This window comes from Ochotona curzoniae, unplaced genomic scaffold, assembly GCF_017591425.1.
Source record: "Ochotona curzoniae isolate NIBS_2020 unplaced genomic scaffold, NIBS_Ocur_1.0 contig_883, whole genome shotgun sequence".
Classification (NCBI taxonomy): domain Eukaryota; kingdom Metazoa; phylum Chordata; class Mammalia; order Lagomorpha; family Ochotonidae; genus Ochotona; species Ochotona curzoniae.
This window is the reverse complement of record NW_024466599.1, coordinates 14,066,511-14,082,003: the sequence shown is the minus strand read 5'-3', so window position 1 is coordinate 14,082,003 and position 15,493 is coordinate 14,066,511. Positions and strand designations below refer to the sequence as shown.

The following is a 15,493-nucleotide window of genomic DNA, read 5'->3' as shown; positions in this document are numbered from 1 at the left end:
AGTATCTATACCATAACAGGTATATTAGATTATATTATATATTCATATATTTATATATTTTTCTTTTTTCAAGAGTTTATTTTATTTGAAAGTAAAAGTTACAGAGAAGGGGGAGGGAGAAAGAACTAAAGAGAGAGAGGTCAGAAGGGAGGAGGAGGGGAGGGACAGTGAGAGATATCTTTCATCTAGAATGTCCGGAGATGGGTTAGGCAAATCCAGGATCCATGAGCTCCATCTGGGTCTCCAAAGCACCTGGGTCATCTTCTACTTGCTCTCCCAGGTAGGCCATCAGCAGGGAACTGGATCCGAAGTGGAACAACTAGGATCCAGATCAGCACCCAAATGGGATGCCAGCATTGTGGGCTGCAGTGTTATTCACTGGAAGGCAACACCAACCCTTATGGCTTTTTTCCTTGAGTGCACGGTTGTCCTACCATAAGTGTAAGTTTCAAAAAGTTTATGGCAATGTGATTTAAAATAATTTTATTTTACCATAAACATTTTAAGATTCATGCATAGTTTTTCACAGTATGCATCTTCCACGGAGACCCCTTGTATATTTGTATGTATTTAGACATATCTCAATTGAGCACCCAAGAAGGTCATGTTCTGAATACCAATGAGTTTACTTCACACACTGCATAGAAACATAGTTGAATATATTGCTGTGCCTGCCATTCTGATGTCTTGCCCTGCAACATTTTGGGATTACATATGAATTCCTTTTTTTTATTAACCTGTATGCAACACTTACGCCTTTTCTGTGGGTGCTACACTATATTTCAATCTCAGAATATATCACAATATGATTAGATCGGACAGCATTTTCATTTCCTTATCTTTTTGTTATGTTTGGAGCCTACTAGCTTCACGCTCCCAATTATTGTTATAATATGTACATGTTATGATGGATTATAAGGATTCTACTGTGCTGTGAAGGACCTGAAACGATTATTTCTACCTGTGTTTTGGTACCCAATATGCTACTTCTCTATCCTACTGTCTGTCTTCTATCAAGAATAGTTAAGTTGATTTTTGTTAACCATAACTGTAAGGACATCACTGAATAACCAGCATGACTTCACTCCAGCAATGTGTAGCAGAGTGGAGAAAGACTATCTCATTCACGTTACAATAAACAAACAGGAACCTAGGGCTCCTGCAGGTGTTTGATTTGTCCCTGATGGTTCCAAGGAGGAATATTACCGCCAAGGGGAAGAGATCCATTCCTGGTGAAACCAAAAGAGCAGCAGCGTGAATAAATGCCAGTGCCTTGCCTGCAGTGTATCCTGGAATTCTGTGTTTAGTGAATGAGTACACTGATGTTGGCATGTCCTAAAGCTTTCCTTGTAATGAGCTTCTATTCATTAAACTTTAAAAAGGTCAGCTCTGGCTCTAGCCTTGGACATAAGATGTTCTCATCTATTATCATGGTGTATGTACCTGAGTTCTGGCTCCACTGTGGACACTAACTCCAACCTTCTGCTATTGCACATTCTCAGCAACAGGAGATGATGGCTCAGTATTTGGTTCCCTCTTGCCTGTAGGAGACCCAGAATGAGTTTCTGACTCCTGGCTTTGGTTCAACTCTGGCTGTTGTATGCGCTTGTGAAGTGAATCGGTGGATGATTCACTGTCTCTCTCTCTCTCTCTCTCTCTCTCTCTCTCTCTGTCCTTCTCTCTTTCTTTGTCCCTTTCAGATCATATGAATCCTAAAATAATGGCAGTGCTTCCTGTAATTGATGCTATGATATTGCCTATCATATGAAAAGCCTATCATATGAAAATGCTTTATGGGAACTGTTTACAAATATTTTAAAACTTCCTCCTTAATATTACTAAAAAGCATTTTACCTTTGAAATCTGCTTTATATAAAACTAACATCCCCACATATTACTTATTTTGTTATTTTTAGCCAATAATTCTGTCAATACTTTTATTCTGGGGATCATTTAATTTTTGATGCATCTTCTGAGCAATATATTGCTACATTTTTTGTGACTTAGCATAGTCTGAAACGCTTTCCTTCTCACACAGCAGTTTGACATCTATATTATTAACATTTCACTACTGTCAATCTTTTCTTAGTTTATGTTAAGCTCTCCTTGTGATGTCTTTTATTCCTGCTTTATTCTATGTGTTACTTTGTTTTACTCTGTGTTTAACAATTTCAAGGGTATTAATACTCTTTTAATTTTATTGCTAGTTATATAAGCTTTAAAATAGGTGTTAAGATAACTAAGAAAGGAGAAAAATTAGAGAAACAAATAGAGAGACTGGCAGACTAGCTAAGAGATCTCTCTTGCTGCTTTACTCCCGAAACAGCCAGGACTGAACTAGGCCAAGCTGGGGACTCAGTCCAGGTCTTGCAAATGAGTGACAGGGAACCAAGTACTTGAGTCGCCACCTATTGCCTCCCAGGGTGTGAATGAGCAGGAATTGGAAATGGGGAGCAGAGCTGGAACTCAACAAGCACTTGGCTATGGGAGGCAGACATCTCAAGCAGAGCCTTAAGCACTGTAACAAATGTCCATCCCTCATGTTGCTATCTTTCCATGAGGTTTGTCTGAAATGCAATATTCTGCAAGTTTTAAAAAATGAACGTCACAGTAGCAGAGAGGGAGGGATAAATGCAATGACAATGGGGGCTGGGAGCCAGAAGATTCTTCTAGATCTCCCAGGTGAGGGTAGGAACCCTAGGCCCTGAGATGTCCTCTGTTGCTTTCCCAGGCACGTTAGCAGGGAGCTGGATGGAAAGTGGAACAGCCAGGAACTCTATCCAGGTCTCTGACATGGGAGCAGAAATCCAAGTGTGTGAACAATTAACTGCTGCCTCCCAAGAGCATTGGCAGGAAGCACAGCAAGTTAGGACTCCAGCATTCACTCCAGTGTGGGACATGGAGGTCCCAGGTGGCAGCCCAACCCACAGTGCCATCACACTGCACTGTATAATTTTTAGATGGAGGGTGGTCAACTTTTATCACGTCTATAGCTCAGTATGAGGTGGATTACCTTCTCCCTGGTTTGTGACACTGTCAGTATTTATGTTCTAACACCAAGGAGAAAACTCATATATGCATACTGACAAACTCAAGCAGTCTCAGCAGGTGGGAGTTCAGAGCTGGGACCTGGAGCGTTCTGACTCCCTGTTAAGTGCTGTGTCTCCATTTGGAGGAAGGAAGCTTCGGCACACACCACAATGTTTCTAGCACTCTGCAGGGTTTGGACATCAATTCCAAGGTGAAAACTCAGAGCCACTCCACTGTCATTGGTATCGGTGGGAAGTCGGCACATGTGAGAGCTGGACATGCTGCCTTGTCACCCGGCTCATGCCCACTTGAAAGCAAGTTTCTGAACTTTCTGCTGTCACTTTATTCTCAGCAAAAAAAAAAAAAAAGCTATGCACTAGTCCTCTAAACTTCTTCAGCTTCATGTGACACTTTCAGGTGTCATGTAAACTTTAGTTTGCTCAAATTCCGGGAACCCCCTGCCATGTAATTGACAGCCAGTGAGACAATGTCCAACATTTGTATGTTCTCTGCGGCGTCTTTCAATAGGGGACAGGGAGAGAGACCACTGTGTCCTTAACATGAATGAATCCATTTACATTAACTTAAACTTTCTCTTCTCTTTTTACATGCATTAGAAAAAGAATAGTTACAATTATCTTTATTTCATTCCTCTATTCTCCATTTAATAGCACCACCTGAAAATTTTCTGGTCTTGGTGGGAGGACTGTCATTCTTTGCATATGTTGAAAGCTTTCAGAGCTGGGTTTGTGGCATAGTGGGCAAAGCCATCATATGCGATACTAGCCTCCCATTTGGATATTTGTGTGTATCCTGGATGCTCCAATTCTGATCCAGCTCCCTGCTAATGGCCTGGGAAAAGCAGCAGAGAATGGGTCTTTAGTCCCTGGGATCTATGAAGAAGATCTGGAAGAAGCTCCTGGCTGCTGGCTTCAGCTTGTCCCAGCCCTTGCCATTGCAGCCATCTGGGGAGTGAATCAGATTAAAGATCTCTCTCTCTCTCTCTCTCTCTCTCTCTCTCTCTGTCTCTCATTCTCTGTCTCCATCTCTCCATGCCTCATGTCTATGTCTCTCTCTCTCCCTCTGTGCTTCTCCCGCTTTCTATAACTCTTAGAAGCAAACAACTAAACAAATAAATTGTGCTCGCTTCAGCAGCACATATACTAAAATTGGAATGATACAGAAAAGATTTGTATGGCCCCTGTGTAAGGATGACATGCAAATTCATGAAGCATTTCATATTTTTAAAAGCAAACAAGTAAATCTTTAAAAAGAGAAAACACTCTAGGAATTTTCCTTAAATAATGCATTACATTGTATTTAAAATAAATAAGCTGCTATTTAAGTTTTTTTCTCATTGTTTTGATGCATTTATAATTCCCTTTACTTTAAATTTATATTTTGTGTATTAGCAACTTCTAATAATTGCATGAACATTTGGCAAAATGTGCAAGGAGCTTATATTTATTAGATTGCAAATTATTATGCAGTGTGCAATTTTGATTAGCAAAGTGCACCATGGTGTTTTTATGGATTAATAAGAGGGAAAATGTATGGTATTACCCAAGAGAAATGAGCTGAACATTTTAGTCCACAAAAATAATGGAAACAAATGGCTTGATTGTCCTATATGTAAAACCGAAAAAATAATTATTGCTAACATCTCTCTACCACCTGGCTCTTGAGAATACTTGAATGGTACTTTAGTATTTTTTTCTCAGAATATGCAATTTATAGCTAACTAAACCACCTGTGCCTTTTTCCCCATTAACAGCACTGAATACATATTTATTCAAATATATTTTTTGTGTATGGGCAATGAATGCAAATATAGAGAGAGATAAAAGAATATAGAAAATAATATTTCCAAGCATGACTTAGTATGATCTGGCTTGGTGAGAGAGAAGCAGGTTTTAGGGATACTGCTAGGAGTTGGCAGGACAATAACCAAGTTATAAGATAATTATTCCTCTTTAACATTTTTCACCATGACAACTCAGTGCTAAAATTCAACTGTTACTCAGCTCAAATGACCGTCAAAGTTTAAAGCTTGAGTTTATTGACCTCCTTCTGATGTCTATGACATCCAATCATCTGGGTATGTGAAACCAGATTGTTAACAGTGAGAGCAGCTCAAAACACTCATGCTATGCACACCTGGACAGTTCCTTTCTAAATCCTAGTGATGATTCAGTCTCCAGACCCAACTGTTTATGTGTAACCACTTTGAGGCAGAAATTGAACAAGGCGTTCCCATCTCCCCCACTATCAAGCTGCACATCTCACAGTCCATCAGTGGGTGGGCTGTCATGTGAGTAAGTCCACCTTGGTGAGAGGAGGAGGGCATAGGAAGGCGACAGTAAAGAAGCAATAGGCAGGAATGCTACAGGCATTCGGTGCCAAGAACCTGTGGCTGAGGATGCATACGCAAATCTCCTATTTGGCCCACTTTCTGATTTTGACCCAGCTATAGAAATTGAGGGAAGAAAGTGTTGTTTTTAAATGTCATGTCCAAAGGCAGCATCATTCCTTTTCCTCAAAACTGGTGAGTAGCACAAAGTTAATGGATCAGTGTGCTTGGGTTGCTGTAACAAAGCACTAAAAACTGGGTTGCTTACACAGCAGGAACCTTTCTCCCTGCTCTGGAGGCTGCAAGTCTAGATGCAAGATGTCAGCAGGCTCGGCTTCTTCCCTGGCCTCTCCCCTCAGCTTGCACGTGGCTTCCTTATCGCTGCATCCAGCCATGGGGAATCCCACAGGCTGTGCATTTTCTCTACTTTGATCTCTGCTCCTCCTCCTGATATGAGTTATTTTGGGTTAGGATCCACTTGCAGACATCAATGTTACCTGAACTGCTGTAAAAATATATTCTCTAAATATAGTCACACCTGCAACACAAAAGGCTTAGAACTTCAAGGTACAGATTTTGAGGAGGGGACACAATTCAATCCGTAAGAGCTGGGAAAAGAACTAAGAGTACATTCTAGGAGAAGGTGTTATGACATTGCAAGTTCAATTGCAGTTGGTGACACCACCATCCTATATCAGAACACTAATTGGAGTTTCAGCTGCTCCTCTTCCCACACATCTCCTCACTAATGCACCTAAACAAGTGGAAGAAGATGGTCCAAGTGTCCAGGCCCCTATCCCCCATGTGGGAGACCCAGATAGAATCTCTGGTTCCTAGTTTTTGCCTGACCCAACTGACAAACAAATGAAAGAGATATCCCTCTCTCTGTCTCTACCCCTCTGCCTTTTGAATACATAGACAAACCCCCCTTTAAGATGCAAAATGTACATTTGCCATATTCACTATGAAGAAAAAAAACTACTATCCATACAAAAATGTAGGTTGTCTTTAGTGCAGCTATGGATTTTGGTAAAATCAGACCCCCATATGGGAAAGATGAAGAATTCTAGAGCCCCAGTGAGTAACGTGGGCTCTGGAGCTGCTTGCATTCTTCCTGGATAGCCTGTCCCCACATTTTGGACCCCAGGGAGCACATAGGGGAAAAAAAATCAAAGACAGTGAGCGCTAACAGCCTGTCCAGGACTAGAGGTTTGAATAAAATACTGGAGAAACTTAGAAGAAGGAGCTAGGAGCTATTTCTTCTGACCTCTGACCTGATGAAGGAAGATGGGGAGGGGGAAGCTTTGCTGAAGAGGAATGCACATCAACTGTGAAAAGGTCAAATCAAGTATCCCTTTGGGGAATGGTCTGGTGATAACGACCAGAGGTGGGTCATATCCAGTGAATCCCCAGTGTTTAGATAATCAGCACTCCAGGTCTAGAGACCAGTAGGTGATTACTCATAGAAAAGTTTGATTCTGGCATTTCAGGCATCCAGCAGGATCTAGGTGAAGTGGGAGTTACAGGCAAGAATGAGAAGAGTGGAAAACAAAGTAGGAGTCAAAAGGACAAACAAAAGTCAGTGAATAGATTCATCAGAAGCAGTGATGTAGAAAGAGAGGCAGGGGTATGGCCATAGCTAACACCAAAGGAAGCCAGGAGAATAATTTTGCAAGAAATAAATAACTACAGGATTCATGCAACTGGGGATGATTGTTGTTCAGATGTCCAATGATTCAGAAAGGTGAAAGAGCTCTAGACCAAAAGGGAGATAAGATTGGTAACAAGGAGGTTATTGGTGATCACAATGACATAATTGTAAGAGACCAAGCAGACAATTAGCCGCCTTGGAGATGAGAGGGAACAGCCCGTGCAGAGCCCGAGGAAGCAGGGCTCTGCGCAAGCAAGCAGCAGCAGCTCTGAGAGCATGGGTGGATGCCCAGGTAGAAGGTGAGACAGCACAGCTGGAAGAGAGGCACAGTAGGAGGGTGATTTCCAATAGAGCCAAGTTCTGGGCAAAATGTTTAAGTGTGAGACTTTATCCAACAAGCCCTTACCACAGTGAGGAAGATGATGGGCTGAGTGAAACCCACTTGGCCATGACAGGGCTGAGGCTCAGAAGAGTATTCATGCTTGAATAACTGGCAAAGAAACACAATGGGACCAACCAAGCATAAGCAGTCAACATGTTCTTTCTCTTTTTCCCTACCGGTGGCATTTCAAGTACCTGGGAGAAAAGAATTTTTTTTTAAATATGAAGAGTCAGAACCTTCTCAGATTCATCGAAAGCCACTTCACAGAACAGCTATGAAACAACCTTTAAGGGGTTGCCCTGACATACAAAAGGTATTAGATCAACGTTAGGGTGCAATGGTGGTGAATGTATTGCTACACAGTAATCTGAGTTCCCCACCACTCAATGGGGGGTTGGGCAGTGACTGGGGGGTGGGTAGGGACCATGACCATAATTAGCACTAGAGGAGGACTTGTCACTCCTGTTTCATCCTGTTAAATGCTCAGAGACTATAGATCTTTACAAATGACTCCCTGGTGATGCTGTAGGAGTCTTTGGAGCAAATCTACATGTCTTCGTGTCTTGGTATTCCACTAACTTGATCAGCTGTCTACAGCGGTATAAAGATTAGACTCTTTATTGAACTAACTGTTGTTGAGTCTTGCTTCTGTACCTTGCACAATCACTGGGTGATCCATTTTAGGCAAGCACTGAAATCTCTCATAGCCTCCATTTCCTGGGGATGGTTCCATATAATATATAAAGCACATTATTAAAAGGATTAATAATGTGATGCAATTATATTTAATCATATTTGTTAAATGACTTGCAATGTGTAAAACAAATATAAACACACATTATTTATCATGATTAATCTCTGTTTATAAGGGGCTGGTAAACTTGTAAATAAATAAATCTGGGAGTAATAACAATCAACTTCTGTCCTTACCACTGGCAGAATATAAGGAGCAGAAGGAATCAGAACACACCTTTTCTATCATTTGCAAGCATTTTCATGTCCATGCTGTTAACTGTATCCAATGACAGAATAGTTTTGTCCCCATTTTTCTAAGTGGAAACTGAAGTCCAAGAAGTTAGGTGACATGTCCTTAGTGCCATATCTAAGAGGCATCCCTAGGCCTTTGGTGGAATTTATCATCTTAGCAGGCCTGGTCCAAACCTCTCTGCTGGGAGGGCGCCTCTATTTCCAGGCCCACCAATAGTGTATCTTCTTACACAGTGTCACAGCTTTAAGATAGCATAGGAAACAGGATGGCTTCCCCACAAAGGGGTCCACAAGTACTGCAGAACCAATGACTAGGGCACCTTGTGTAACAGTAAGTATTCTGTGGATACAAATAAATTGAAGCAGTATTGTTAGAGGGTAACCTGACATCAACCCCTCTAAGATTTGATTGTTTTGTTAACTCACAGATCCTAAGAAAGTTCATTGCCTATCATTTCAGCTTTATTATGCAACCCACTTCAGACTCCCAATTTCTAGAACTCTAAGATGATAAACAGGTTCTTTTAAGCTGTGAAGTCCACAGTCATTTGTTAGAGCAGCAATAGGAAGCTAATAGAAGCAGTACCGAGTGGTGGTCAGGTGGTCAAGAGCTGAGGCATTCCATCCAGACTTGCCTGAGCTTGGAACGTGATTGTCCCCAGCTCAAGCATGTGACCTTGGCCACATGATTTGCTCTTTCTGTCCTTTATTAGCCACATCACAACACAGAGGTTTGCTCCAAGGGCTGTTTTTACACATAAAATACTTGGAACAATAACTAAAACTCATGAAGTATTCATTGTTATTTGATAAACAGTGTTTGAAATGTATGAAATTGCTCAAGCAAAACACTAATAAAATTACTCAACTATCCTTGGGAGCTCTGGTCTTGAGTAATAACTTTCTGCCCTTTGGCAGCCTAAACATCTATTACTTGATTCCTGGCTATTATTTAAAACCAAGTCAATCAGTTAGTCTCTCTCCCCCTCTCTCCTTCTCTCTCTCTCTCTCTCCCCCTCTCTCCTTCTCTCTCTCTCTCTCCCCACCCTCTTCTCTCAAACACACACAAACAGAATTTCCTTTCCTTGTCTTTCTTTCACACACACACACACACACACACACACACACACACACACACACTTTCCTTCACTCTCCCTTTCTCTCTCACAGTCACTGAGCACATCGTATCCCTAGTCTTGGGCCACCACATCCCTGGAGCTCTAACTTCAGTACTCACAGCTAATCCACGCATGTGCTTCTCCTGGCTCCCTAAGGTGCTGCACTCTATACAAACCCAGACTGAGCAGCCGCCAGCATGAGCAGAATGTCTGTCTGTGATTGTGACTTGCTGGTCTGGTGGTGTATGCATAGTTTCCATACTCTGGTGGTGACTTCAGAAGAAACTAAATGTTAGACACTCCTGAGTATCTGGAGAGGAAGGTACTATAAAGGTTGCCTTGTTCAATCATCTAATTTTATGGATAAAAAATGTGAAAGCTCTAGAAGAGAATGGAGTTCAGTCATCACCAACATCTTTGGCCTAATTCAAACATAGGTATTGGTTTAGTCTTGACTTTACTACTTGCTCTCGTTAAGCTTGGCAAGAAAGAGTCCCAAAGCACCTTAAAGGTTTATCTAAAGAATTATTTTAGATGCTTGCTTTTACGCCATTTTCCACTTACAGAGGAGGCAGAGCAAAGACTGAATGTTGACAATCAAGCATAATTTGTCATTCTGGTCCTTGCACCATGAATGATTCTGTGATAGAATACAGTCTGATTTTGAGCCAAGGTAGGAACATGGTCAAAGGAGAAACACAAAATTGGGCTGTAATGTAAAACCAAAAAAGAATGGATTCTAAGTATTATTGCAAAGAAAACCCTTTTCTCCTAAATATAATTTTGATCCCACTGCCTTTCTCAGGGCCAGCTGTTGCATCTATTATTGGATACAGCTTATTAACATGAAATGGCAGGGCAGCTCAGTGCTCTCAGCCAGGAGTGCCAGGAAGCAGCAGGCATGACAGGTAGGTGAGTGCATGTTCAGCAGGCCTGGGATGCTGCTCCTGCAGGGAGGACAACCAAGCATCCGCTAAGAGCCTCTGCCCTCCACATTGACGTGATCAGCTCTGTCACACACCATTCCCCTAAAATCCCGCTGGCTGATCAACTGACTGCAAGATAGAGTTCAAATGGCTTGTTAGGACGCTGAGATCTCTGGTCATCGATTTTCCAAGTTTATCTTCCAGCATTTGCTCTGTGCATGTTCCCATCAACCATCCTAAATTCCTGAAACTCCCTAGAACTTCCACATTCCTAGCACATTCACTATGCTGGTGCATTAATCTGGAACACACCCCAAAGCCCAGTTTTCTGCTTTCCTCATCCTTGAAGACTCACTGGTTGTTCAAGGAGCAGGTCAAATGCCCTCTCTTTCCTGAAGCTTTTCTTGCTACCTCCAAGCATTCATGCTCTCTTTGTTATTTCCACAGCGCTCTGTTCATTGGTGTTTGAACACCATTCTCCTTACCATGGAGTCATTTTTACACAATGTTTTGAAATGCCAAAGAATGTGGAACATGTTTCTTTTCTGCTTTGAAAACCCAGTTCCATGCACAGGTTCCCAGTCTGTGCTTACTGAGTGAATAAATGAGCAGTGGAAGCTATTGTCTATTGACTACCTACCACAGGTTGTATGCTGTACTAAGTGCTGTGCACACATTGTCTCCACTGCCACGTGGACACTGTAGCAGGGTCACTCAGAGTGCACGAGGCCAATCTAGATGGCAATGCCCAGCAATATCTCTCCCCTTTCTTTCCCAGGAGCTTTGTGAGTGAGGGAGGTGTTACATCATTGCTCAATTCTGACAGTTCACGAACTCTCCCCACGGATCTAGGCATGTCTTTCTCTATTTGGACTGACAGTACCAAATATCAAAAACTAGGTAACTTCAGCACACACACACACACACACACACACACACACACACACACACACACACACAATTCATTGCTTGCAATTCTAGAGGCTAAAGAGAAGAGAGGAACTACCAGGCTCTCTGCCCAGTATGAGCCAATTCTTGGGTTCACATATGGGCTGCCTGCTGGAGTCTCACATGGTAGAAACGCTGAGGAATCTCCCTGGACACTCTCTGATAAGTAATGGCATTAGTGCCATTCATGAGGGCTCCACCTACTGACTTGGTCCCTTCCCAAAGCCCTACACCCACCTAATGTTACACTGGTTAAGGTTAGAATTCAACATAAGAATTGGAGTAGGAGGCCCAACATTCAGGCCACAGCAAAGTTCACTGGCTACCTATGACCTCTCCCTGAGGAAACAGGTCATTATTACTCAAATGGCATCCTTGTATCAGCGGGGCAGCCTAACAACAGCTCCAGCTTGTCTCTCTGCTTCCCACAGCTGCCCTGGGGATCCAGGCTGGCGCTCCTCCCAGCATCACCAGCCTTTCATTTTCCCAAAGTTTGCCCACGTCTTGTCCATGTCTCCTCTCCAGGCATCTGAATGTGCCTGTCGGTCAGGCTCTGCATTGGTTTAGTTTCCAATTTGCCTCTCACTTCACTCACCTACTCAGAAGTCAAAAGTTCACCATTTCACTTTTTAGTATAATTCACAACTCAATCCAAGGCACAGGTAGACATTCTAAAAATATCTAGAGAAGATTTGCAACATGCAAATCATTTAAGAAAACAATGTAGGCACTTGCATTTTTCTAAAGGTTGCAGTAGAAGGGAATCCTACCCAGTAGGAAGTCAATGTGTAGGAGGCCAAAGCTATGTAAGAGACAGCTCCTTGTCCTGGGCAGCCCACAGTTTGTGCTGTGCTCAAAGGTACATTTGAGAAATAAAACAGGTCTCTAAATGGCTTCCTCTGAAATCTCCAGTGTCATTTGAAATAGATTTGATGAGACCTCAGGCGTTTAAAACACATGTATGGGTGGGATCTTGCATGATGCTATTTTAACCAGCAGAGAATGGCCGTGATTCCCATTTCCACAGTCACAGGCTGCCAGAAGGAGACAGGAGGACCTGTCTACTAGAGCTAACTGATAACTGGGATTCCGAGAACATCCAAGCACTGTGGGTGGACCAGAAAGGAACCTGACCACACGGATTCCCCTATGGGTTACCTAGGTTACCCCCACCAAGCTCACTGTTCTTGTCCCTATGAATGCAGAGGTGTGCACCACATTTCTGTAAGCGCTACCTGAGTCCACATAGGTGCGTCAGTGTGTCTAACACTCAATAATTCACTGAACTCGCATCCATTTAGCATCTCTGCAGTCAATGCCGCTCAAAGAACAGCAGTGCAATTGAACTAGAAAATTAGAGCTTTTAGCTGGACTCCCTGGAGGTGCCTATGTAAAACAGAATAATAAATGATTGTCATTTCGATTCAGAACATAAAATTAATCAAGGCCAAAGAAAGAGTCCCGAGTCCTGCAGGAAGGGCCACCAAGGGTTATTGGTCACCCTCTGCTGCCAGCAATGAGGTAGCATGGCAAGACCCATGTCCTCTCTGTTCCCTGGAGTAGCTGAGGGGTGTAGCTGTGGTTGCGTGGAACCTTTAGAGAACCCACTGGCAGGAAACTAGTCCCCAGTGTATTTTTTCTGCTGAAAAATTCAAAAGCTCAGCCTCAGGAAGTAAAAGTGCCATCAGGCCTAGAGCGTGACTCGTTCTGGGAGGAGAGAGGGAGGCAAGAGAGGCCTCCTAGAGCCCTCAGGGAGGCACGGTGGGTAAAGTCATGGTTGTGAGAGCTTCTGGTAGCTTCTCTTTGACTAGTGTAATTAAACCACTGCATGACCATCAGTCTGGATTCTCGGAGCAGAGAAAACCTGATGAGCATCAATCAGCAAGAGAAACAGTGCTGTGTGCTGAGGGGTGGTTTGAGTTGTGTCTGCAGGCTGCACGCCTCTAAGCTGACTCTGCAGTACAGGAGCAGAGTAAAGCCTGGCTGCCCAAGAAGGGGGGTCCCTGGCATCAGCCTCAACTGGGGGAAGCATAGAAGCCCCAGCTCCAGCTTATACCTGCTGGAACATAAAATACTTACAATAAAAATACTTACAATAAAAATGAAAGTTTTAAGACAAATGTGAAAGAAATCAGATCTCAAAACCAAGCATTGTGCTTGTGCATTCTCAAAATGAACAAAACGTGACTGTTGAAAACTGTACTTTAAATATATAGAAATATATGTGTATATATATGTGTGTTTACATCTTAGAAACAACCCACAGAGCAAACTTCAGTTTTCTCTGAGTTCACTTCTACATCAAGAAATAGCATGTCCAGAGAATCTCATTTTGAGGTGCTCTCACCAGAGGTGGTAACCAAGGTCAGTGGGAAAGGAAGCTTGCCTGTCTCGGGCGCTGTGGAATTGACTGCTACCAACAGGATGGCAATGAGTAACAAGTGGAGGAAACATAAGAACAAATGCAAGCCAGCATTGTGTCACCAGCAGCAAACCTCCTGAGAGTCACAAGGAGACAGACAGATACTCCAAACATGGGAACCGAAAGGAAAGCGCGAACGGTCAAGGTTGTAGGCTTCGACTTTAACCTGTGTTCACACCTACCTATCTTTAGTGGGTGAGGGGTGCCTCCTAAGGGAAAGACACACTTCCATTTACTTAATAAACCCTGTGCTTCAAGCATGAAAATCAACGCCTTCCAACACAACCCTATTCCACATTTATGTGTTGCCTCAGGCTAGAATAATTCACTAATGTATGGGGAGAAAAGTTACTGAAGAGTACCTCTGGGAGATTTTTGGCAACTCACTTAGAATATACCAACCACAAATATTTATTGAACTTCTCATGTGTAAAATGTAGCTCTGAGCTGTAGGGAGACAAGCAGAGAGGGCTCACTGCCCATGGAGAAATTGCAAGCTAGGAGCTGATAGGTTCTACCAATTTAAATCTGTAAGATCAAAGATAATTTCTAGGTATTTTGTTAAATGGGCTGAGTAATTACAGCTTTGTCCAAGTACATCAGATCATTCCATTAGCCACCTCTGCAAAAGGAAAAAAAATAAGCAATACTAATAGACAGCACTTACTAAACATTTTCTATCTTAATTCTTAGAGGAGAGTATCATGAAGCCATTTAAATTAAATTCTTCTATCTCATTGGGGTTTCTGGGTTTTGTTGTTGTTTGTTTCTTTGTTTTTCACTGAGGGTAGCACATTGGGTTTGTTTTGTTTTGTTTTGTTTTAGGCAAAAGTAAAAGGAGTTCCTTATTTGCCTGAGGCAAGGGTCCAGATGGGACTTTAAGATGCACTGGCTAACCCTGACAAAAGCAGAGGCCATGTTTTCAATGACACTCGACCAAGATGGCTTGAGCACACACGCTCTGAACCTGCTCTGAAGATTTCTGACCTTCCCAGCTTTGTGATGTCGTTCTGAAAACCACATGGTATTGTTGGGGGCAGAACGGACCTCAAAGAGGCAAACACTCCAGTTTGTTGGCAAACACGCCAGTGGTTGCTGTTCACAAAGGGTTCTGATTGACTCTGCGCCCTAATGCCTGGGACACCCTCACCTGTACGTCTACATGCCAAGTCATCACTGAGGGATGAGCAGTGGGGTCACATCCTAGATCCTGCCAGGGGCACTGTAAGGAGACTCCTGGGGCAGATTAATGTTATATCCTGGAGGTCCGAGTGCACCTTGCCATCCTTCTCTGTATCAGTTATAGCTGGCCTACCACTGTGATGAATTTGACTCCATAGCCTTCGGCATCAAATTTTGTTCTGTATTAAATTTCTCTGATATCGTTGTTTCTGGGAAGGGTTTAGTAAACTTGCAATGCATTTAAGCTGTCGTATTTTATACAATGTAAAAGGAGTTATGTTCCATTTTTCAGCTTAAAGGGGAATTTTAAAAGGAAATGTACCTCCCATTTTACTTATAGGAAATTCAGATCGAGACTGGAATAAAAGTATGATTGTCAGATCACTAGACACCCCGAGTCCTAGGCTATAACCCTGTCCATCGTTCAGCTACCAAGAAACCAAATGGTTCATCAAGATCCAGAGTGAACAAAGAGAAGCTCAAAGTCTCACGAGGCA

General features: G+C 42.6%; 1 non-coding gene across 1 annotated transcript; it reads left to right on the top strand.

Moving 5' to 3' along the window:
* Positions 1-4,169: 4,169 nt before the first annotated feature.
* LOC121165436 lies at positions 4,170-4,276 on the top strand. Its single transcript, XR_005885231.1, has one exon. It is a non-coding gene; the product is annotated as a U6 spliceosomal RNA (small nuclear RNA).
* Positions 4,277-15,493: the final 11,217 nt, after the last annotated feature.